The sequence below is a fragment of the Giraffa tippelskirchi genome, chromosome Y, assembly GCF_054371585.1.
Source record: "Giraffa tippelskirchi isolate mGirTip1 chromosome Y, T2T-mGirTip1v1.2.pri, whole genome shotgun sequence".
NCBI lineage: Eukaryota > Metazoa > Chordata > Mammalia > Artiodactyla > Giraffidae > Giraffa > Giraffa tippelskirchi.
This window is the reverse complement of record NC_137290.1, coordinates 21756537-21781785: the sequence shown is the minus strand read 5'-3', so window position 1 is coordinate 21781785 and position 25249 is coordinate 21756537. Positions and strand designations below refer to the sequence as shown.

The 25249-nt window shown below is 37.6% G+C and overlaps 1 pseudogene; it reads left to right on the top strand.

Moving 5' to 3' along the window:
* The first annotated feature begins 240 nt into the window (after positions 1-240).
* LOC145537630 (heat shock transcription factor, Y-linked-like) lies at positions 241-2036 on the top strand (annotated as a pseudogene).
* Positions 2037-25249: the final 23213 nt, after the last annotated feature.

Sequence of the window (25249 nt, the reverse complement as noted above, 5' to 3'; positions counted from 1 at the left end):
CCAAGTAGATTTATTGATGTGACTTTTCTGCATAAAAATTCTTTAGGAATGACATTTTGGAGGTTTCATGTTTTGGGATCCTATTTATGTAAGCAGACTTTATATTAAGTTGATGTAGAAGTAAACACTGGTTGAACATTGCCCTTCAGTTGCTAGAAGACCAGTAACTTTATGATGTCAGAGCTACTCTTCAATTGCTAGGAGACCAATGACTTTGTGATGTCACAGCTTTTTGACTTTGAGAACCACGCTAATGGTCTAGAGAGTTTATCTCTGTACGCCAGCCAGGCAGCATTTGAAGTTGGACTGTGTAAAATCAGACAAATGAGGAAAGTATCTGAAGAAAGAGTTCTCTGAGATGGCACATATTCCTTCAGAAATTCAAGATGTGCCTCGTAAAGATGAATCAACTGGTTCCGAAACCTCCATTAGCTCTTCTTTGTGTGATTACACACTTACTGGGGACTCAGTTTTGAGATCTATGATTGAAGAATATGCTTTTCAGGCTTTGGCTGAGGAATTTGGGATAAAATGGCCACGCTACACATTTTCTGTCTCTGAAACAAATGAGTAGAATGATTTTCTTTCACTCACTTTTCCTCAAAAACTCTGGACTATAGTTGAAAGTGATCAATTTGAATCTATTTGGTGGGACGAAAGTGGCACTTCTATAGTGATCAATGAAGAACTCCTCAAGAAAGAAGTCTTGGAAAGAAAGATCCCTTTCAGAATATTTAAAACTGATAGTATGAAAAGTTTAGTTCGCCAGCTTAACCTTTATGGGTTTAGTAAAAAGCGACAAACTTTTCAAAGATCTGCTTCACTATCTGACTTTCTGGAAGAAGAAAACAATGTCTCAGTTTTGAGCAAGGTATTAAAATTTTCCACTTATTGGCAATATGTAAGATTAATTCATGTGACTTAGAAAGCATGTTCACATATGTAGCTAAAACTGAATTTAAAATTGAGATAGCAAATTGTTGAAAACATTTTATTTTTTGATGTTGAGAACAGCTGGAGGGTAAAATATTTGATATTTAACAAACTCTCCTAGCAACTTGAAACTGGATACTTGTCCTAAAGCTACTTTAACTGGTATTTATTGTATATATACAACATATTTTTTAGCTGAGGAGCATACCTGTTTCTAACACGTAAGGTGTTAAAACTACTAATGGAGATGTTTTATTTGATGCTATTTAATTTGTATCATTAAAGGAATACATTTTTGTAGTTTAGCTTTGCTTGTCAGGTGTACCTTGGTTTACAAAAAATAACTAAATGATTGCATCCTTTGATTTTAGTTACAGGTCTACCAAAATCCAAATTTCAAAAGAGATTTTCCCCAACTTTTAGTAAGAATGAAAAGAAGAGTCGGGATTAACAATGTGTTTCCAAAATCTTCATTAGTTCCAGATTACAAGAAGCATGTTAAAGCAAGGGTCAACATAGATGATTGTAACTCTGGTTTTCATTGTGAAACTAGTGGAGAGAGTCCATTTTCAGCTTCTACAAGTTTAAGTGTGCCTTTCACAAAAAAGACACATACCAGCCAGATTGTCCCTAAAACAAGCTCCCTATCTCCACGTGACTTACCTTCTCCATCATCAATATCAGTTAGACCAACAGAAAAGAATGTGGTAGATCAACCTTCTGTTTTAAACCAGTTGAGCATTTTTAATTGGCACTCCCATAGCACCTACACTCAAGTAAATGACCACGTTGAGGACTTTGCTACTACCGCTACCTCTACTTCTCAGAACCACATCGTATCTCCATTTCGGAGCAGTTCTTTTGGACTGATGGTGGAACCTTCTACATTTCCAGATATGTATAACGATATGTCAGTCCATGACAGTCCTCTTCCTAACCAGCAACAGAGAGGCAACTCAAGGTCCCCAGTGCCAACGATCGCTTATACATCCACCTCCGCTCTTTCAAGTCAATTCATCAACGATATTCCTTATGTGAAAACCGTGCTAATTAAAACTGACCTATCAAATAAGTATCAGCTGATGGAACCTAATGAAGATTAAAATTTATGTTGGGAGATGTCAACAAATACCTACAATTCTTGTATTTGAACAATAAAGTTACACATTCATCTGCACAATTTTGTTTTCTATTTTGAAACAATGAAGAGTAAATTAAGGCTTTATTTCAATGTCTGGCTATTCTTCTGCACTCTTTTATAAACTCTTCAGTTCAAGAAAACATCCATTAGGCATCCTAGGTAAATGGCACCTAATCTATTGTTTGTAAACAGGAAAATGAGAGCAAATGGAAGAGAGTTAATGGATGTAAAGTGATTTGGGAAATCATCCCTGCTGAAATGAATGGGTGTCTAAATGAGGATGGTACGGGTGAAGGAAGAGATACAAATACAATTTAAAAAAGTACACATACACAGTACGTACCTTATCGCATTCACAGTTACACGATATTCTTTTAGGTACAGGTAGAGTCTTAAGATGAAGAAGGAAATGATGCCCCGCTCCAGTATTCTTGCCTGGAGAATTCCGTGGAATGAGGCTCCTGGTGGGCTGCTGTCCATAGGGTCACACAGAGTTGGACACAAGTGAAACGACTTAGCAGCAGTAGAGTCTTAAGACATTAGACAGGAGATTGTCTTCATTATAGAAATTCATTTCATACTTGAAAATATAGATATTGTAGCATGTCCAAAATTAGGATAACTGTTATACCATCACTGTGATACCAAAGATTACAGGACATGATCAGTTACTGGAACATGCTCAGCACAAGATAGGATTTTACAAGTGGTATTGTATAGGGTCATTTTAGCTCTGCTGTCCTTAAAGCATACTTTTATTTCCTGCCACGGTGATTCCACCCTGTATTTTCTAATGCATATGTAGATTTTGTTTATCTGTTCCCTCAGAGACTAAATAAATTCCTGTAGTGATTACAGCACCTCAGGATGGTTAAGTTCTTTGAAGACAAGATATTTGTTTTCCATAGTAGCTTCATTATCGTTTTGTTACACCTTTCTTCTGGAGCTACAATCACACACACACTGCTTTCAGACATGCTAAGCCCCTTCTTACAACTGTGCCTCAACCCTTTCTTGCGGATGGAAGGAACCTCTGTTCACCCTCCTACCAAGGTGAGCACAGGTATCAGGTCTTCAATGTGTTTTGCGTCTACCCTCTTTTCTTTATGTATCTTTCACATCAGCTAAAACGTAGACCATGCAAATGACATTTTGTAAGTACTTCCTGAATTATCAATAATGAAAAGTAATCACCAATCCAATGCTATATACACTACTCAACAACATCCTATAACCTGCACTATTATCATAATTGGCCTTTCCTACTTACTGAGAATATTTTCTCCGTTGAGAAATATATATATATATTTACATGAATGTGATATGTCAGAATTCAAATTATAAAATGATTGCTGCTCTTATGAAGTTTACAGTCTATAAGAACCCATACTAAGCATGTTGTTTCAGGCCGCAGTTCCCTAAAATTCAGTAGTAGTTATAGAGATACTTATGAAAAAAACAAACAAACAAAAAAAAAGGAATCATTCATGATAATCATCTAGAAAAGTAATGGAGTAAGGAGGGATCAAAATCAATGGCTGATCCTTCATATAGTTCACAACGAAATACAATGAGCAGAGTGTCTGCCTTTGGACTATGCAGACTGTCATGAACACTACCTAGGGATCTTGGCAATCTGCACTTTGTGGACATTCCTTTAGACAGTGACAGCTGTGGAATATTTGTGTAGATAAGGGAGGTGTCCACACAGCCCACTCTTTTTCTTTCACTGAAAGTTTTCATTGAATTTGGCTGAGAATATTGTTCTTTAGAGAGGTAAGCATTTTGCAGCCATTGTAAGAGTTATTGAAATCAGTGTCCTTAGTTATCATTTCAAGCCCAAAGTCCAATGGTCTGGTTTTCAGTTTCAGGCATTTTACTATGTAGTCAAATTGCATGCTTTGAGAAATAGCACGTTAAAAGCAATCATGTCTTCTATTTCATTGCCGTGTACTGATTATCCCTTCTCACTCCCTTTTATCTTTTTTCCTGTTCTGTTTTGAGTGGCAGGTCCTCCTCAAAAAGAACAGGATTAACTCCCTTAGTGCTCTGTGGTAAGTGGGAAAGGCATGCATAAGGGCAGTCACTATATCATGTGGCAAAACTACTGTTTTTGTTCCCTCCAGAAAACATGTTATTAAACTATACCTCAATTGCCCTACCATGGGAAGCCTGGTTACATGATACATTAGCTTGGAGATCAGTTCCCATATGGCTTTATCATATCAGTACCTTTAATTCTCAAAAGTTGACAGAGAAAATAGCTCAATACCTTAGGGAAATATTGTACAAGAGTTCAATTTTCTTTCCTTTACTTATTTATTTTATAATTGGTGCCTAAAATAGTAAAAGTGAGAACAAAAATTTAAGTGAGTTAAACACAGAAGATTGAGACAAGAAGTAGAAATTTGATGGGAGAAGGTCAGAGGATAAAATTGGATACTTAAAATTTAACAAGCAAATGTGTAACTGCAGGGCCGAAATAGGTAAATATGACTTCAGTATTGTTACCCTACAAATTATTTTCATTTTAGCAAATCACAGAATAGTCTTACATGCAAAATATTTTAAGATCCCATGGAATGCACAACAAAGTTATATCTTTTAAAACATTCTGATTTAAAAAGTCACTAGAGAGAAATCATTCAAGTACAAAATAATTTCCAAAACTAAGCCAAGAGATGTATCAGAGGAACTCTGGGAAGCTCATAGGTGTCCTTCAGCAAGTCCTTGGGTTTTCTTTTCTTTTTGTAATTGTGTTTAAGCATATCAGATCATGACTGTGCTTGTGTGTGTGTGCATCAGATTAAAAATGTGTTTGTGAATGTATGTCTGGGCTCTCTTTTGGACTTTTCTGTTAGAAATTGCTGCTGAAGAAATAATTCATTCAAAAATATAAACAGGCAGAAATTAAAATGCTCATTCAAAAGTCTTCTTTTTCTTTTCAAAGTGCAAGACAAATGGATGTGTCAAAGGTTGAAAGCATTTCAATAATAACCAAGCTACTCCATCCAAACATAATTAAAAACCCTGGTGCTCTCCCAATCAGCCCAGCAAAAGGTGCGTGGGACCTTAATGTTTATTATGTCTGGCCATAACAAAACACCCAGCCTCTAATATGGCAGTACCACAGAAGGCCATGTAGAGGCCTGGAGTTTCATCCGGGCCTTCCTTTAATAGGATATGACCTTCCTATAGGAAGCATCACACTCACCAGTAATAAACACACTTAGGCATCAAATGAAACTAAGAACGAAACCTGGAATTCTGTTCCCACATGGTGGAAGTCACCTTCCCCCTTCCCAAGTGGATGAGATAGACAGTTAAATTAAAAGGAAGTTATAACATGGCTCACATTCTTCTTACATAATACCTGAACTATCCAAGCCCCACCTCGCTGCTAACAAGCAGGTCGTCTGGCCTCAAATCTGTGTGACCATCATCATATCAGAATTTTATGAATATTTGAGATGCATTGATAGTGCGTATCTGTAAAGCCAAAATTCTTGAGATCTGATTCAAATAAGAAAACTGTACTCCCTATCTTCAGTTTTATGGGGATTTCATATGCATTCACACACTTTCACAATGCTCAACCTTCATCTGAAGACAAAAACTGTGACATTGAGAGAAGAGGAATGGTCTATTCACAGAGAAGGCCAGTGGTAAAGTCAAAATGGATTCAGTTTCCTACCTACATACATGCTCAGTAATGTAACCCCTTGTAAGCATTCCTAAAGGTGACTAAGATACACAAGTCAAAGATGCTTCTCCCAGGATTACAGAGTTTGATTGAGAGGCTGTAAGTTTGTTTACCTCTCACCCCATCCTTCAGATCACATACCATGACTGTTAACACATCAGAAGATGGGCAGTTCTAGCACATGTTTAGAGACAATGACTGCTTCTGCCTAAGACCAAGGTTGTAGATCCAAGTGGCATATAGGGTAAGGTTTCCATCTCAGGATACCACATGACACCTCACAAGTTCTCCTTCTCTGGAAAGCTCTCAAAAGACATTGTGAGAAGCATGTTTTGAGGGAATGAAACCAACAAGAGTTGTGTTCTTTCTAATTATCCTCAGTCTCACTTATCATCACATGTACAATGACAAAGTCCCCCAAGCACTGCCAATACCAATTTTTTGATGTTGTTCACCACTCAGTCTTGTCTGACTCTTTGCGACTCCATGTACAGCAAAAGCCCTGGGTTCCCCTGCCTTTCAAATCTCCAGAGCTTTCTCAAATGCATTATTTTTGAGTCGGTGATTCTTTGCAGCCATCTCACCCTCTGTCGTTCCCTTCTCATCCTTCCCTCAATCTTTCCCAGCGTAGTTAAGGTGCTTAACAAAGAAATTATTTCAAGGAGCCCAGATTCTTTCATCTTCCCATAGGTAGAAAATATCTCAATCCATTCAATTGATGTGTCCTGATTTTATTTTGTTAACCATAATATTTGGACAACCTCCACACCTGATCGTTGTACCAAAACTTCTGTAAAACCTGGCTCCTCCCATCCTTCTTCAGAGCAGCATTTTCACATTACTTGAGAAGTTGCTCCACATGATTAAAACCTTCTTAGGATGAAAGCCCTGATGAAGAACCATAATTAGTCACTTTTAGGCTATGCATTTTCTCAGTCATTAGCACACATTCTAGAATTAAAAAAAAAAAAAGAAAAAAGGATTCTTGTGCAGCATCTCAGCTTTAGCCTATGTTTACTAATTCCTGCCTACCAATGTTCTGAAACTCAAAGGCTTGCTCCTACTTATTAAAACCTGAGGGAATTTATGTTTTCATTAATTTGTGGCATCAATTTAGGAAAACATATAACCATACATGTTTATATTATTTTAAAAACATCTTCTTTACTTTTAGAAACAATGACAAGGGTGAAGTGAACGGACACCTAAGTGTAGAGCCTGAATTTATTCTGGGTAACTTAGCTCTGTATTTTAAGTTCTTTTGTTGTTGTTGTTGTTGTTTTTTCTTTGTCTATACATACTAAAGCAGTCCCGGTTACACATTTTCCATGACACACACTGTGATGCTGTTCTTGTCACTTGCACAATTTGGCTGAGGACTGATTTTCTAGCTTCACTTGAAACAAAACGATTGAAATTTGGAGTATAAGAAATATACAATGTTGTGTTTGTTTCTGCTGCATAGTAAAATAAATCAGTTATTAGTGAATATAGCTGAGCCTCGCTTTTGAACAGTCCTCCCATATCCCTCAGGGGTCTGCTCTCCTAGTGCACCACACACTCCACTAAAGCATTTCATAGCACTGAGCAGGAACTCCTCATTAGCTGTCTACTACATATTTGGTATTTTACATCTGTCAGTGCAATTTGTTCAATTCATTCCATTCTCTCCATCCCACTCTGTGTCCACAAGTCTGTTTTGTATGACTGCATCTCTTTCTACCTTCCAAACAGATTCTTCAGTACCTATTTTAGAGATTCCATTTATATACATTAATATTCAATATTTGCCCTTCTGTTTCTGAATTATTTCACTGCATCATAGGCTCTAGATTCATTTGTAACTCTACAAATAATCCAATTTTGTTTCTTTTTATGGGTGAGTAATTTTTCATCCTATATATGTAACATAGCTTCTTTATCCATTTTTCTTTCCATGGGCACTAAGGTTGCTTCCCTTTATTGGTTATTATAAATGGTGTTATAATGGTTACTGGGGTACATATAATTTTTTAAATTACCATTTCCTTTGAGTATATAGCAAATAGTGGGATTGTTGGCTTATATGGTAGTTTTATTCTTGGTTATCTAAAGAACTCCCATAATGTTAGGCAACGTGGCAGCATTCAATTACATTCCTAACAATAGTGCAGGAGGGCAGGAGAATTCCGTATTCTCTACACCATTTCCTTCATATATTATTATACAATTATACACACACACACACACACACACACATATATATATATATACATATATTTACTTCTTTATTTGGTTGTGACAAATGTCATTTGCTGCATGTGGAATCTAGTTCCATGACCAGGAATCAAATCTGGGACCCCTGCATTGTGATCATGGTGCCTTAGCCACTGGACTAGCAGGGAAGCCCCCTGTTGTAGATTTGTTTTCATCGACGGCCATTTAGAATGGTATGAGGTGATGCTCCATTGTAGTTTTGATTAGTGTGCCTTTGTTAAGTTGAGGTAGTTTTTGCTATGGTCAGTTTCAGGAGTTTCTATCACAAACACTTGTTAAATTATGTCAAAGGTTTTTCAACATCTGTTGAGATGATCATATAGTTTTAATCCTTCAATATATATTGATATGCAGCTACTGAAGAATGTTTGCATATCGTGGATAAACCCCACTTAATAATGGTGTTCGATCCTTTTAAGGGATTGATGAATTTTCTTGGTCGCATTTTGTTAACTACGTTTGACTCTGTTCATCTATGTGATATTGGTCTCTAAGTTTCCTTTTCTGTGTTATCTTGCTGTCGGTATCAGGGTGATGGTGACCTTGTAGGATGAGTTTGTGGGTTTTCCTTCTACTCTAGAATTGTGGAAGAGTTTCAGAAGCTTAAGTGTTAGCGGTTCTCTCAATGGTTCATAAAATTTCCCTGGAAAGCCATATGGCTTTAATTGTGTTTACTGGAAAATTTTTCCATCACAGTTTCAACATTAGTGTTTCTAATAGCTGTGTTCATATTTTCTGTTTCTTCTTATTTGAATTTCTGAGCGTTTGTCCATGGATTTCAGATTCTAAATTTTATTGACTTATAATTGTTTGTAGTCTCTTCTGATCGTTTGTTATTTCTGTAGTATCAGTTATATTGTCTCCTTTTGTATCACAAATTCTACTGATTTAAGTGTTTTTCTTTTTTTCTTTTTCTTGATAAGTCTGGCTCATGATATATCTTTTTTTTTTCTTTTCCTCTCCAGGAGACTCTTTTTAATGATATTGACGTTGGCTATTTTTTCATCATTATGTTTTCTTTAATTTCTGCTCTGATTTTTTACCATGTTCTCCCTTCTATTCACTTTTAGGAGTTTTGTCTGCTTTTTCTTCTTTCTGTCAATGATTTAGATTTACTGAGGATGAGTTTGGGGGTTGTGCCACAAACCTAGGTTAGGTTGATTACTTGAGATGTGTAGAATTTATCAACTTCACTCTTTTACTGCTTTAGTGTGCATCATAAATTTTACATAATCATGTTTTAAGTATTATTTGTTTCTAAACTTATTCTTTTATTTTCTCTGAATTCATCAGTGATCACTTGGCCACATAGAGGTGTAGAGGCGTATTTGTTAGCGGACATGTAATTGTGTATTTTAGAATGACCACCCCTTCCCCCTGGCCAAAGTCTGGTGTAAATCATAGCATTGTGGTTCAAAAGAAAAAAAAAAAAATCCTTGATACAATTTCCATTATCTTAAATTTACCAAGGCTTGATTTGAGATTCAGTTTGCGATTTATCCTGGAGAGATTTTGTTTTCACTTTAGAAAAATTTATATTCTGCTGTGTTTTTGTGAAATGTCCTGTAAGTACCAAATAACTTTGTCAGGTCTGTTGTATCATTGAACACTTGTATTTCTTGTTAAACTTCAATGTGTAAATAGGAGGATGTTTTCTTTCCAATGTTGTGTTGGCTTCAGCAGTACAACAATGTGTATTAGCCTATAGTATACCAATGTCAGTTTTTTGGTTGTTAATTACTTGTTGTTGCTTATTCATTTTGCCAGGCCCTTCAAAAATATTTCTTGTCTTTTCCCTTCTATTTCTGGAATGTCTGATCATCTTTACTATCATTACTCCCAAGTCTTTTTCAGGGAGTCTTCTCATTTCTTCTTTAATTATGCTTTGAGTTTTTCCCATGTCCCTTTGCCCACAACATATTTCTCTGTCTTCACATTTACCTATTCACTGTGTTTACAGTCATTTCTTCCCAGACTTCTGGGTTATCGTTATTGGTCCTAGTCTCCACTCCAAGTCGATAAGGTTGGTCAAGTGGCTCGTGTGGGCTTTGGAGTTGAAGAGATGGCAATTATGTTCGTGAGTCTACAGCTGAGTCTTTCCTGTCTAATGGTGGGACCATATCTGTTTGTGTCATTCGCAGGTATCTATTGGGTTAGTCTGACATTAGGCAGTCTATGTGCTGATGATTTGGTTTGTGTTTCTGTCATGCTTGCTGTCAGGCATGAGGCATCAGCTCTGGGTTGTTCAGGCAGTGGGGTGGAGTGCATTTTAGATTAAAAAGGGAATCTTCATGGAAACTGTCCTAGTTAATATTCACTGTAGACAGGAAGTATCTGGTGTCCCATGATCCTGGTCTCAGTGCTGGGACCCTGCACGATCAGGGTCAACTTATGTTCAGAGAACCACAATACCATAATAAGTGTTTGAGGAGATTAAAAAAGTAGCATAGATAAATGGCAAGGAAACAAAACCAAACAAAACCAACAGTAGCACGCACAATAGACACAACAGCAGAGATGGCAGATTCATAGAGAAAATTGATCAAATAAATCTCAAGAAAAAAACAACACCAGAGCAGAGCGACAACTGACAAATAAAGAAAGCAAATATGACAAGATCAGATACAGCCCCCACACAATAGCAGAAAATCACAGTTAATATAGAAATATGCATCTATTTAAAAATGAAGATAGGCAACATCAGCAAAAGGCACAGAAAATAGGAAACCAAAGTAAAAATAGAAGTATATATACATAAATAAATGGTCAAAATAATCTTAAAATACCAAATCAATATGCAGTAATAAAGAAGCCTACAACTGAGAAAAATAGTGCACCGACAACACAAGAATTCAAAGCATCAGAAGAATAATACATATTCCCTTGTGTCTCATCTGATTAGCATCCTAGTCCACAACATGAGTCACAGGACAATTGCACCTCTTTTGAAAGCTCTCCAGAGGTGGAGAGAGTTGGACTCTGGATCTCTCTAGGGAGAGCTCAGACTCAAAACTGCTATAACACATGTGCATTCTTACAGCTGCCTGAGGCTGGGCATTTTCTTTCATTTGAACTCTTACTGTCTTTTGATGTATTTCATAGACACAATGTCTGTGTCATCAATCATGTATATTTAATCTGCAGCATGCTCAACTGGTTGGAAGATATGCTAGCCACTGCCTTAATGGCTCTGTTCCTTGGTCTCAGATGTAATTTTTATCCTTCCTTTACATGTGGTCACCAAAGGAGTCTGCCCTGAGACACTTGTGGAGCACTGGGGTCTCGCTTGGTGAGCACAGGGGGTGGTACAGCTGCTTGGACTGCTGGAACCTGGCAGTGCCAATTATCAATAGGAGCCAGCAGCCATGGGCAGAAAATATTTGTCTTTAATGGGATCAGCTTCCAGACCCCATGCACACAGGTTGAGCTATATTGCAATTTGGGGCATGTAGGGTCACATCACACATTGTCTGTGTGACTCTCGCTCTATACAGTTTATATTTCATCAGTTGTTTTACCATGCTTCCTTTCAGTCCAAAGTAATTTACCCTTTAGTGAAGAGGCTTGCCTTCTTCTGGAAATCTCTTTCCTGCTTCTCCATCTCCCACCACAAGACAGAGGTTTTGTCTTGCTTCATCTCATCCTCCTTCTCCCATCTTAATTCCTTTCCATCCAGGTATGTCTGATATCCACATGGGCCACTCTGGTGACCATGGTATTCTGTTAGTATTGATCTGATGGTCTGGGAGAACTATTTTCAGGCAGTATAAACGTATAATTTGTAATCCATTCATTGAGAAAGATGCATTTCACGTTCTCCTACATTTCTGCCTTTTTGGAACTTATCAGTTTTCCTGGCAAGCTCTGTTATTCTTTTTTTTTTTTTCTCTTGATAACAAAACATGAAATATTAGTTGACATGAATTAATCTATGTGATGGGAAGCCCCATTCATGCACACATAATTGGTACAACTTTGACTTCTTACATGCAATCAAGCACATTTTGTTGTTGTTGTTTTTCTACCGTCCTCTCCCTGAAATGTCTGTTAATGAGGGATTGTCATCAACATGGAGGAATGCAGAACTTTTCCACATAAAATATAATAGCATAATTTGGTTTGAAAAGTCAGCACTTGAATATAGCTAGCAATATTTTTAACGTTCCTGACATTTTCCCGGAGTACACATGCCAGATTTCGGATCTCAAAGTTTGAGTCCATTCAGTCGGTGTTGAAGGCCAGAGACTGCCATGGGCATAATTTAATTCTTGTAGAAGTAATATGGGAAGTTCACAGGAAACTACCAGTTGTTGTTTGACTACTTGATAAAGAGAGAAAGCAACAACAGCAACAACAATGACCAAAAAAACAAAAAACAAACAAACAAACAAAAAAACGGGCAAGTGTAGTTAGTGATTTGATCATAATTATTACCTGATTTTTGGATCGTAGAAAAAGCATGGGAATATCATAAAATCATTTTTATCTGCTTAATTGTCCTTATTAATGACGTGTACACTGTGAAGCATACACACAACCACAACAACAAATTGTGGAAAATTATTAAAGAGGTAAGAATACCAGACTACCTCCTGGGAAATGTGTATGCTAATCAAGGCACAACAGTTAGAATTGGACATGGGACAATTAACTGCTTCAAAATCGGGAAAGGAATATGTCAAAACTATATGATGTTACTCTGCTTATTTAACTTCTGTGCAGAGAACATCATGAAAAATAAAATCCTAGACGGATCTCAAGCTTGAAATAAAATTTATGTGGGAGTTAGGAATAACCTTAATTAACGTGATGACACCACCCGAATGACAGAAGAATAGGAACAAGAAGCCTCTCGATGAAAGTGAAAGAGGAGTGTGGAAAACCTGGATTGATACTCAATATTCAAAAAACTAAGAAAGCGGAATTTGGTCCATCATTTCCAGGCGCATCAATGAAGAGAAAATGAAATCAGTGAAATATTTTGTTTTCTTGACCTACAACACCACTTCGGGCATGGACGGCAGCCATGAAACTAAAAGACCCTGTCCGTTGGATGAAAAGCTTTGACTAATCTATTCCACATATTAAAATGTGAAGACATTCCTGGCAAAGATCTGAATATACAAACTTGTTTACCAACAGTCGTGTATGGAGCTGAGAGACGGGCCACAAGAACCGAGCTTCAACGCATCAATGCTTTGTAACTGTGAGGCTGGAGAAGAATCTTGAGAGTCTTGTGAAGAGCAGAGAGATCAAAGAAATCAACCATGAAGGGAATTAACCCTGACTATTCACAGAAAGACCGCTGCTGATTCTGAAGGGCCAATATTTGGTCATCTGAGGCCAACAGCCAAATCACTGGAAAGAAGCTGACACTGGGAAAGATGGAGGGCTGGAGGAGAAGGGAAACACAGAGGATGGGATGGTTGCAAGGCATCACCGAATCGATGGATATGAATTTGAGCAAACTCTGCCTCATCTCAATGAAAGAGAGCCCAGTATAATGCAGTAAATGATCTTAGAGTGTCAGACACAACAGAACATCAAAAATTAAGTGTAGGCACGGCTTGTGGGATGGTTCATTAAGCATATTAATCTCTCATAGTACATAGTGTGATAAGTGAGATTGAGGACAGTGAGAAAGCACAGAGTTCTTGTCAGTTTCCTTCCTATCCTCCCTCAAAATGTACTTTTTACAAAGACTTTGGAGAGCTTTCCAGGGATGGAAAATTTCTGCAAAGTCATGCGGAATGCTGAGATGGAACCCTTACCCCACATACCACTTGAATGTACAACCTTGGTCTTCTTGCAGCAGCAGACATTGCCTCTAAGTACTTCCTAGACCTCCCCATTTTTGGAGGTGTTAGCATGCCTGGTATATGACCTGAGGAAGAAGATGAGAAGTAAAACATAATTAAAATATCTCAATCAAGCTCTGTAATCCTGGGAGCAGCATCTTTGACCTGTGCATGCTAGTATCCCTTAGAAATACTTATATGGGTTGACTTTGCTGAGCATATAGGGAGGTAGGCCACCTGCTTCATTTTTACTTTCCCTATTGCCTTCTCTGTGAAGAAGCCATTTCTCTCCCCTTAACGTTGCAGTTTTTGTCTACACATGAAGGGTGAGGATTGTGAAAGTAAGGGAATGTATATGGAAGCCCCATGAAATTGAAGACTGAGAGTACACAGTTTTCCAGTTCGAGTCAACTCTCAAGTCTTGTCCTTTTAAATACACACAGTATCAATGCATATCAAAATAAATTATATTCATAAAATTCTTATTGGCTGGTTGCCACAGACAGCTGAAGCCAGAAGTCCTGTATACTCAGCAGCTTAGCAGTGGGGCGCGGATTGGAATTTGAAGATATTAGGTGAGAAGAATATGGATGTTATACCTTCTGTCTATTTTAACTCTCTTTCTGATACTCTTGGGCATGGGGAAGGTATGTTCCACCTTGTAGGGACAGAATTCCAAATTTCATTCTTTGTTTCATTTGACTCCCAAGAGTATTTTTCATTAATAATGAGTGTGCAGCCTACCTGCTCTCCATCATTTTTAACAGTATCTTCCTGGCTAGGAAGGGAGGGAATATCCCATTACATGGTGATCTGATTGAAAATCCACATGTCTAATTAGCCTTCTCTGTCACTGCCATAATAGAGGTAGGCTGTTTTGTTATTGTGAGATAGTAGACATCTTAGGTCCCTCTCAACTTATTCTTGGCTAACTGTGAGAGTTCCAGAGTTTCTAGCTGTTTTACTGAAGTAGCTTGATCATTAACTAATTGTTCTCAATCTTTTCAATTCACCCCTGTGAACAGAGAAAGTAGTCTTTTCTAAGGTCATTTTCATTTGTATTTCATTTCCCTATTTGTATTTCTGGGTTAATCATTTTTTTTCAGGGAAAAAATCTGTAAAGTGGAAGTCAAAAAGAACACCCAGACATACACAAACACATTTTATTCCTATGCACACACACAGAAGCCCTGCCACACTCTTATATGCCCAAATCACAAATAACAGAAAAAAAAAAAAAGAAAATTGAGAATTCTTACTCAGGGACTCTTACTAATTCCATTTTTTTTTTCCTCTCTCTCTCACTTTTTTTTTCCCTTGACCAAATGTGGGAAATGATTTTTCTAGTTAAATGGTTTCACGCTAGTGACATCCTAAACAAGAACACTTTAAAAGATGCATCTTTGTTCTACATCTCAGGGTATCTTGAATATTTTGTATATAAGACTATTCTGTGATTGGTAACATAAAATGATATTGTCGGGAAACAGTATTGAAGTCACACTGACCTTTGTGTCCTGCATTTACCTATTTGCTTGTTATACTTTAAGCATCCAATTCCATCCTCTGATCCTACCCGTCATGTTATCTGTCTTTTTCTCAAAATTTCTGCAGTTTTGTTCCAGAAATTTTCTTTTGCACTTTTACTATTTTAGACACCAGACTTAAAAAAATGGAATCATGCACACTGTCTAACTAATGTACTGACCTATATTTTCTTAATGTTATCAGGATTGTAAACACTGATACAATAAAGACATATAAGAATAGATCAAAGTTTTAATGTGTCATGAAATGTGAGGACATAACCAGGTTTCCCTAGGTAGGATGATTGAGACACAATTTGATAATATTCAGGAGTGGATAGAAACAGAGGTTTGTCAACTTGAGATATCTTGATGCCCATAGCCATGGCTTTTATTGGATATCCCAAAGATCTATGGAGATTAATCCTGTTATCTTTGGGAAGGATCTTTCAGTCAAGGTAGACTATGAAAAGAAGCTGAAAGGGAGTCAGAAGGAATAGTCTTCACAAGGCAAAGAAATAGAAGGTGCAATCACATTTATGTTGATTGTGCTCAAAGCACGCACATTTGCCTACATATCAAGATGCCTGAAATCTAAACTGAGGCCATTTAACTTAGTGCTTGAAATTATAATTGAAGACACCAATTTCAGTGACTCAGATGTGCTGCAAAATGCTTAATTTTCTAATGCATAGTACTCTGACCTGCATTTTAAAGACAATTTTCAATGCAAGAAAAAAAAATGTGCTGCTGTGAATGTGTCCTTATCTACACAAAGATTTCCAAGGCCTCACTGTCAATTAGCTGGAAGAATGAGAATGATGACCTTAACTTGGTGTTGCCGTATATGAAGTAGCACACAAACACACGGACATGACTCCATGTTTCCACCACTGTCTAAAGGAATGGCTACAAGTTGAGATTGCCCACAGTTCTAAATAGAGCTCATAAGAGTCTGTATAGAACAGACCAGCAAGCAGATATTCTGCTCAGAATATTTCATTGCAGAGTATATTAAGGAGCAGCCATTGACTTTGGGCCATGTTTTCTCCATGACTTTGATAGATGATTAAACTGAATGCTTATTCTTTGTTTTATATTTATGTATAATTACTATTGAATTTTAGGCAAGTGCAGGCTGAAACAAAACTCTTAAAATGGGTTCTAATAGACTGCAAATTTGCTGAGAGCATACAATCATTTTATAATTTGAAGTACCTCATTTGTCTTTCACATAAATATAATACATATTTGATAAAGGAAAACATTCTCAGTCAATTATAACGGTCAATTATAGCAATAGTGGAGGATATGGGATTTTGTTGAGTAATGAATATAGCTTTTGATTGGTTATTACATCTCTTTATTGCTAACTCAGGAAGTACTTAAAACACGTCATTTGGAAGGAGCCATATGTTTGCTGATGTGCAAGATACATAAGTGAAAGTGTGTAAACACATAGAAGGCCTGATATCTGTATTACTTTGGTAGGAAGGCTAACACATTCGCCTTCCAACTGCAAGAAAAGGTTAAAGCAAAGTTGTGAGAAGAGACTTAGCATGCCTGAAAATAGTTTGCCTTTCATAGCTACAGAAGGACAACGAAAGAGGAACTTAGTGAAGCTACTAAGGCAAGCAGATATCAGGTCGTCCAAGAACATCTGAACCAAACTGAGGTGTTGCATTCCACAGAAGGATGTAAGTCTGTCTTTACAGGAACAGGAAAGTAATATCAAATTATGCATTTGGAAATAGAGGGTGAAATCCTGTTGGTAGGCAATAAACACACGCATTAAAGACAGAAGAGTAAAAGTGACACTTTATAATACCATTTGTAAAATACCTATTTTATGCCATGTTACAATTTTTCACTCTGTCATCTTCTCTCTGATATTATTATCCTGATCATGATAACTGAGCAGGCTACACCACATATATTTTCAAGTGTGAAACATAGTTTCTAATGGAGACAACCTCAAGTCTAACCTCTCTTTATTTTAAGTGACAGAATAGGATGCACCTGAGACAGCTATAGGGTATATATTGTGCATTTGCCTTGCCTCAGTTAGATTTGTATCTGTTATTTCTCCCATATCATCCTAATTTTGATATCCATTCAGATCAGCCTGGACGGTTTCAAAAGTCACTTTATCCATTACTTCTTTTCCCTTTACTTTAATTTCCTTTAAAAAAAAGTGATTGTTTAATTTACATGGGATACATATCAAAAGTTTTCTTTTTTTTTTTCTTTTTTTTTTTTTATAAATTTATTTATTTTAGTTGGGGGCTAATTACTTTACAATATTGTAATAGTTTTTGCCATACATTGACAAGAATCAGCCATGGGTTTACATGTGTTCCCCTTCCCGAACCCCCCCCCACCTCCCTCCCCCTCTCATCCTTCTGGATCATCCCATTGCCCCGGCCCTGAGCCCTTGTCACATGCATCGAACATGGAATGGTGCTCTGTTTCACATATGACAATACACATGTCTCAATGCCATTCTCCCAGAACGTCCCACCCTCACCTTCTCCCTCAGAGTCCATAAAATTGTTCCATGCATCTGTGTCTCTTATTCTGTCTCGCATATAGGGTTATCGTTACCATCTTTCAGATTCCATATATATGCATTAGTATACTGTATTGTTGTTTTTCTTTCTGGCTTACTTCACTCTGTATAATGGGCTTCAGTTTCATCCATCTCAGTAGAACCGGTTCAAATGTATTTTTTTTAATGGCTGAGTAATATTCCATTGTGTATATGTACCACAGCTTCCTTATCCATTCATCTGCTGATGGACATCTAGGTTGCTTCCATGTCCTGGCTATTGTAACTGAAGTGTTTATATTAAAACACTGTCCAATAGTCAGACATTGAAGGAAATTCTAATTCTACTCTTATTAAAAAAAAACAAACTATGAATATGAACATATACCTTATTGTTCAATTAAGAGATGTAGGGATTTGTTAACGTGTACCAACATTAATTTCACTCTTCATTATCCTGCATGTTTGACACCTATTTGTTAGATCGGTTGTAATTAGGATAATTTTCATATAAGGAAGATGGTTGATGAGTTAACCTTGAAAGAGAGGCAGCAGATGTATCAGCCGTCATTGGCACTAGGAACCATGAATTGCCTGCATGTTCCAGCTTAGAGAAAGTATCATATAGGGCTCACATATCTCTGTACCTAACTGGAAAGTTAGACATCTCAACCATTAGTCCAAAATAACTGCTCTGCCGTGGCGATAAGATGTGGTACTGTGAAGTAGAGGTAGTCATAGTAGCAAAATTCTCAATATGATCTTTTGTTGGATGTAGCTGTTATGTGAGTGTTGATGGAAAAATGTTCAAGTGATTGTAAACCATAGGTTGATCTATCACAGTTTGCGCTGGTGTTCTAATTGACATTAATGATGGAGAAGAAAAATCCCTTTGATTTGGGGCACTTGTATTACCAGTTATCTGGCTAGTAGAAGGTTTTAGTATGAAAGGCACACTTAAACTTGTTGAACCTGAAAATACACTCCTCTAGTTTCAGAAAGAAAAGCATATTTATGATAATCCACATTGCCCCTTGCTTTAACATGCTTCTTCTTGTAAGCATGAATTAATGAAGATACTGGAGAGACATTTTTAATTCCAGTTTATTCTTTTTCTTCTTACAAAAAGCTGGGCATGGACTCGTTTAAAATTCAGATTATGATAGAAGTGCATCTAAAACTCAAGAAGAAAATTTAATGACTTTTTAAAGCACGGTAAAACAAAAAAGCATAGCTCAACTACAAAACTGATTCATTTAAGCATACAAAGGTAATAGCATCTAAACACCTCCATTAGCAGTTTTAAATACATACATATTAGAAGTTACTGCATTCCACAAGTAAAATCATGTTGTATATCTACAGTAAGTTCCACTTTCAGTGGCTTCAAGATTTGTGTCTTGTTGAAACTTGCTAGGAAATTTTTGAGATCTCAAATGTTTTGATATCCATCTGTTCTCAACTTAAAAAAAGAATAAAGAAAAGAAAAAAAAAGAAAACAAATGTCAATAACATGTTTTCTCAGTTTTAAAGTCAGTTTTAAGTACCCATGTGAACACACTCACTGGGTCACATGGATTAATCTCATACATTCCTGAACTAAGTGAAAAAAATATGAATACCATATTCAAAACAGAGATTTTTTTTTTTCTGCCAGAAAGTCAGCTACTGAAGGAGATCTTTGAAAAATTTGTCATATTTTACTAAACCCATAAAATTTAAGCTGTTGTACTAAATTTTTCATATTATCGGTTTTAGATATCTTGTGAGGGGCCCTTCCTGGTGGCTCAGACAGTAAAACCTCTGCCTACAACGCAGGAGACCTGGTTTTAATCCCTGGGTCGGGAAGATTCCCTAGAGAAGGAAAACGCAACACACTCGAATACTCTTGCCTGGAAAATTGCATGGAAGGAGAATTCTGGTAGGCTACAGTCCATGGGGTTGCAAAGAGTCAAGAGCTCTTTCTTGGCGTCTTTTCATTGATCGTGAAGAGCTCTTTCTTTTTCTTTTTTTTTTTTTTTTGACCTTTGTCAGCAAAGTAATGTCTCTGCTTTTTATTTTTATTTATTTTTTATAAATTTATTTATTTTAGTTGGGGGCTAATAACTTTACAATATTGTAATACTTTTTGCCATACATTGACATGAATCAGCCATGGGTTTACATGTGTTCCCCTTCCTGGACCCCCCACCCACCTCCCTCCCCATCCCATCCCTCTGGGTCATCCCATTGCCCCGGCCCTGAGCCCTTGTCTCATGCATCGAACATGGAATGGTGTTCTGTTTCACATACGATAATATACATGTATCAATGCTATTCTCCCAGAACGTCCCACCCTCTCCTTCTCCCTCAGAGTCCATAAAATTGTTCCATGCATCTGTGTCTCTTATTCTGTCTCGCATATAGGGTTATCGTTACCATCTTTCAAATTCCATATATATGCATTAGTATACTGTATTGTTGTTTTTCTTTCTGGCTTACTTCACTCTGTATAATGGGTTCCAGTTTCATCCATATTAGAGAAATGCAAATCAAAACCACAATGAGGTATCATTTCACACCAGTCAGAATGGCTGCTATCCAAAAGTCTACAAGCAATAAATGCTGGAGAGGGTGTGGAGAAAAGGGAACCCTCTTACACTGTTGGTGGGAATGCAAACTAGTACAGCCACTATGGAGAACAGTGTGGAGATTCCTTAAAAAACTGGGAATAGAACTGCCATATGACCCAGCAATCCCACTGCTGGGCATATACACCGAGGAAACCAGAATTGAAAGAGACGCGTGTACCCCAATGTTCATCACAGCACTGTTTACAATAGCCAGGACATGGAAGCAACCTAGATGTCCATCAGCAGATGAATGGATAAGGAAGCTGTGGTACATATACACAATGGAATATTACTCAGCCATTAAAAAAATACATTTGAAGAGCTCTTTCTTGATGTCTTTTCATTGATCGATATACAAAGGTCACTCCCACCCCAACAAATAGATTTAAGCTGATCACTTTCAACTATATTCCAACGTTTTTGAGGAAATGTGAGTGAAAGAAAGTCATCTGATCCACCTGGATCAGAGATAGAAAATGTATAACATGGTTCTTTTATCACAAATTCTTCAGACAAAACCTGAAAAGGATCTTCTTCAATCAGAGACCTCAAGACCAAGTTCCCAGTAATTGTGTGACATCATGAAGGAGATCTAATGCAGGTTTCTGAACCAACTGATCCATCTTTAGGAAACACATCTTTAATTACTGAAAAACACTATGTGCCATTTCAAATCATTCTGCAGATACTTTTCTAATTTGTCTGATTTTACACAGTGCAAATTCAAATGATGCATGACCACACTACAAAGCTAATCTCTCTAGATCATCACAGATCATCACTGTTTCTCAATCTGAGCAACAGTGACATCACACAATCACTGGTTTCCTAACAATTAAAGGGTAACACTCAGCCAGTGTTTACTTCACTACAAAGTAAATTATATCAACCTAAAATATAGGCTGCTTAGTTAAATAGAAACCACAAATATGAAACTTGCAAAATTTCATTCCTCAAGAAATTTTACACAAACAAGTTACATCAATAAGTCTACTTGGTTCTTGAAATAAAAGTATTGTATCCCTCTTTGGTACACACACACTTAGAAGTCAATACTTTTACCAAAAAAACTTGGGTGTGCTCTCTTGTGTGCAGTAAAGCGAAACAACCGACTGTGAGCTGTGGTGAAAGCAAGTGTAGTATAGTGTTTATTGTAGGCCCAAGCAAGGAGTATTCTTTGGCATTGCCTTTCCTTGGGATTGGAATGAAAACTGACCTTTTGCAATCTTGTGGGCACCTCTGAGTTTTCCAAATTTGCTGATATATTGAGCGCAGAAGTTTCACAGCATCATCTTTTAGGATTTAAAAATGAAATTGCATAATTACCACTAGCCTTGTACATAGTGCTTCTTCCTAAGGCCCACTTGGCTTCACATTCCAGGATGCATGTCTCTAGGTGAGTGATCACACCATGGTGACTATCTGGGTTATGGAGATTTTTTTGTACAGTTCTGTGTATTCTTGTCACCACTAATTAATGTATTTTGCTTCTGTAAGGTACATACCATTTTTGGTCCTTTTTCAAGCCCATTTTTGCATGAAATGTTCCCTTGGTATCTCTGATTTTCTTGAAGAAATCTCGAGCCTTTCCCATTCTATTGTTTTCCTCTATTTCTTTGCACTGATCACTGAGGAAGGCTTTCTTAACTCTCCTTGCTATTCTTTCGAATTGTGCATTCAAATAGGTATATATTTTCTGTTCTCCTTTGCTTTTCACTTCTCTTCTTTTCACAGCACTTTGTAAGGTCTCGTCAGGCAGCCATTTTCCTTTTTTGTATTTTTTTTTTCTTATTGGGATGGTCTCGATCCATGTCTCCTGTACAATGTCATGAACCTTCATCCATAGTTCATCAGGCACTCTGTGTATCATATATAGTCCCTTCAGTTTGTGTCTTACTTCCACTGCATAATCATAAGGGATTTGATTTATGTCATACGTGAATGGTCTAGTGGTGTCCCCCACTTTCTTCAATTTAAGTCTGAATTTGGCAATAAGGAGCTCATGATCTGAGCCACAGAGAGCTTCTGGTCTTTCTGTGCTGGCTCTATGAAGTTTCTACATCTTTGGCTGCAAAGAGTATAATGGAGTTCATGATCTGAGCCGCAGTCAGCTCCTGGTCCATGGATTAGATTAGCAATTGGATCAGATTGCCAGTTGCCGAACTCTAAGCTTTAACCTTTTCTGCCTCAGAGAACAGTGTATGCGATAGATACTATTTAAGCTGTTAGAGCTGAATTATGGAATGAATGTGGGCCTGCAAAGCTCTGTCTTCTATTTTTTCCTTTCCCTGCAAGCTTCATAATCAAGACATCTCCCTGGAACTTCTAAACTCTTTCATATAGAGATATTTTCAATAGCAACCACTTGGTTATTTTGCTCCTTAGAAGCCTTCTTACTTGTACTTATCTAATTCTGTGCACATCACTTTGTAATAGGACATGCAGTTTAGAGGTTGACCTTACTGCCAAGATTGGGCTTCTCTGATAGCTCAGTTGATAAAGAATCTGCCTGCAATGCAGGAGACCCCGGTTCAATTCCTGGATCAGGAAGATCCGCTGGAGAAGAGATAGTCTACCCACACCAGTATTCCGGCCTAGAAGATTCCATGGGCTGCTGAGTCCATGGGGTCACAAAGGCTCAGACATGCCTGAGCAACTTTCTCTTTGACTTTAGAGCCTGGATTACTAGCAGCAACCATTAAAGGAATCATTCAGTAGGACAATTGGACCCTGGACTTGGACTTTGAGTATGGCGGCTAGTCAATGAAATACCTGGTATTCTCTTTGTCCTTGATGTGCACGGCTCAGACAGTAAGATATCTGCCTGCAACGTGGGAGACCCAGGTTCAATTTGTCAAGATCCCCTTGCAAAGGAACTGTCTACCCATTCCAGTATTCTTGGCTGGAAAATACCATGGACAGAAGAGCCTGGTGGGGTCCAGTCCATGAGGTCGCCAAGATCGGACACCACTGAGCAACTGACGCTTTCTAATTCCTATAATATGTGGTTGTGGTTTGCTTCATGGCAAATTTTAGTGGTCCAAGGGTCAGTGGTAGCCTCTGTTTCAGGCATACAGTAAGTAGGAAGACCAGCGGTAAAAACGAGAAGCAGTGTGGCCTGCTGGGTAGAACACACCAGACTATACTTATTATAGTGCACCACTCAGGTTACTTTCACTAGGCATCCCTCAACTCCATAAATCCTGGCCACTAATTTTTGTGAAAAGTTTCCTGTTCTGGAAAATTGCCTTTGGTCATATGAAAGCTTCCTCACCCAAGAGGTGAAATTCCCAAATCTGTGGGTGAGATTTGGACTGAATGACAAGGAAGTAAATGTCTTAATATAAAGTGAGATAAAGCCTGGTGTAACTTGATCTCTGCTTGACATTAGATTTTGTTTCCCCTCTGCTATATCCTGCTTCCCTCATTCCATTTCTTCTGGAAAACCCTCACCATTGAGTCCTCTGAGTAACAAAGATGGGCTCTGCTTTTAGGAAATCTGATGGAAAACATCCCCACCACAGAATAACAACTACCATTCGTCAAGAAAAGGAACGGGAAAAATATTCATACTCTAGCCTCAATTTCTCTTACGGTGAAATGCCATTGTCTGCTGCTATTTACTATCCTTTGTACAGACCTGTGAGATTACTTTGTTTGTTTTTATTTTTATTTTTTCCTTTTTGATGTTCCTCGGCCACATAAGTCATGGAAAGATATGCTTTTCTTAGAAGCTGATGATATTTTTTTAGCTGATCTTGAGATGGACACCCAAAGTTGGTTGTTTTAACTTATAAACAATATACTTCATTTTTTCAAGGGATAGGATCTTAATAATCTGTCTTCAAGTCCAGAGTTTATCAAGAATAGTAAGGTTAAACATGTTTCTTATCGATTCCACTATTTAGGTTGTATGTTTCAAACACAGACCTCTATTCCAGAAGACAATAGAATAAAATCCCAAGCGAAATAGACTTGGGAGATGTTCGTCTATTCCAGTCAGAGAAGACAATCTGTCAAAGAGCATTGAACAGGTCAATCTAAAATAGTAGTCTAATAACAATCTGTAAAGTCAGAAAAAGCTGCATGAGGAAGTTAAAATAAGATCTCACAGGCATTAACAAACAAGAGAAATCAAGGGGAGCAGTAGAATGGCATAGGCACAGATGGTGAGACTAAGCAGAACAGAGCACACACTGAAAAGTCAGTGTGATTGAAGAATAGAGTTAAAGGAACAACGTGAAGATTGAGAATAAGGTAGAATCCAGAGTCCTCATAGGCTCTTCTCAAGATCTTGCTTTCCATCACATGGCTTAGCTGGTGAGTGACAATTTTCTCTGATTGTAGCAAGGTAGACAGTGTCCGAGGAACATACGTGGATGCTAGAGAATGGATTGCAGTCCCCTGAGTCATCTGCAGTTGAGAAATCTGCACATTTTGTGCCAGGTGAGTGTCGATAAAGACAGTGATATGTGGCTGAATCTAAAGCATGATAAGGGGTAAAATTAACAACACTGAGGTATGGATAGGGTGAAGTGCATTAGAAAAGGAAGTAGTCAAGAATGAATAGTAGTATCAATCACAGAAGGAGAGAATTTGTGTTGTTATTCAGTCAGTAAGCCATACCCAACTCTACGGAACCCCATGGACTCTAGCCTGCCAGACTTCCCTTCCCTATTTCCCAGAACTTGTTCAGATTCATGTCCATAGGGTTGGTGATGTTATCTAACCG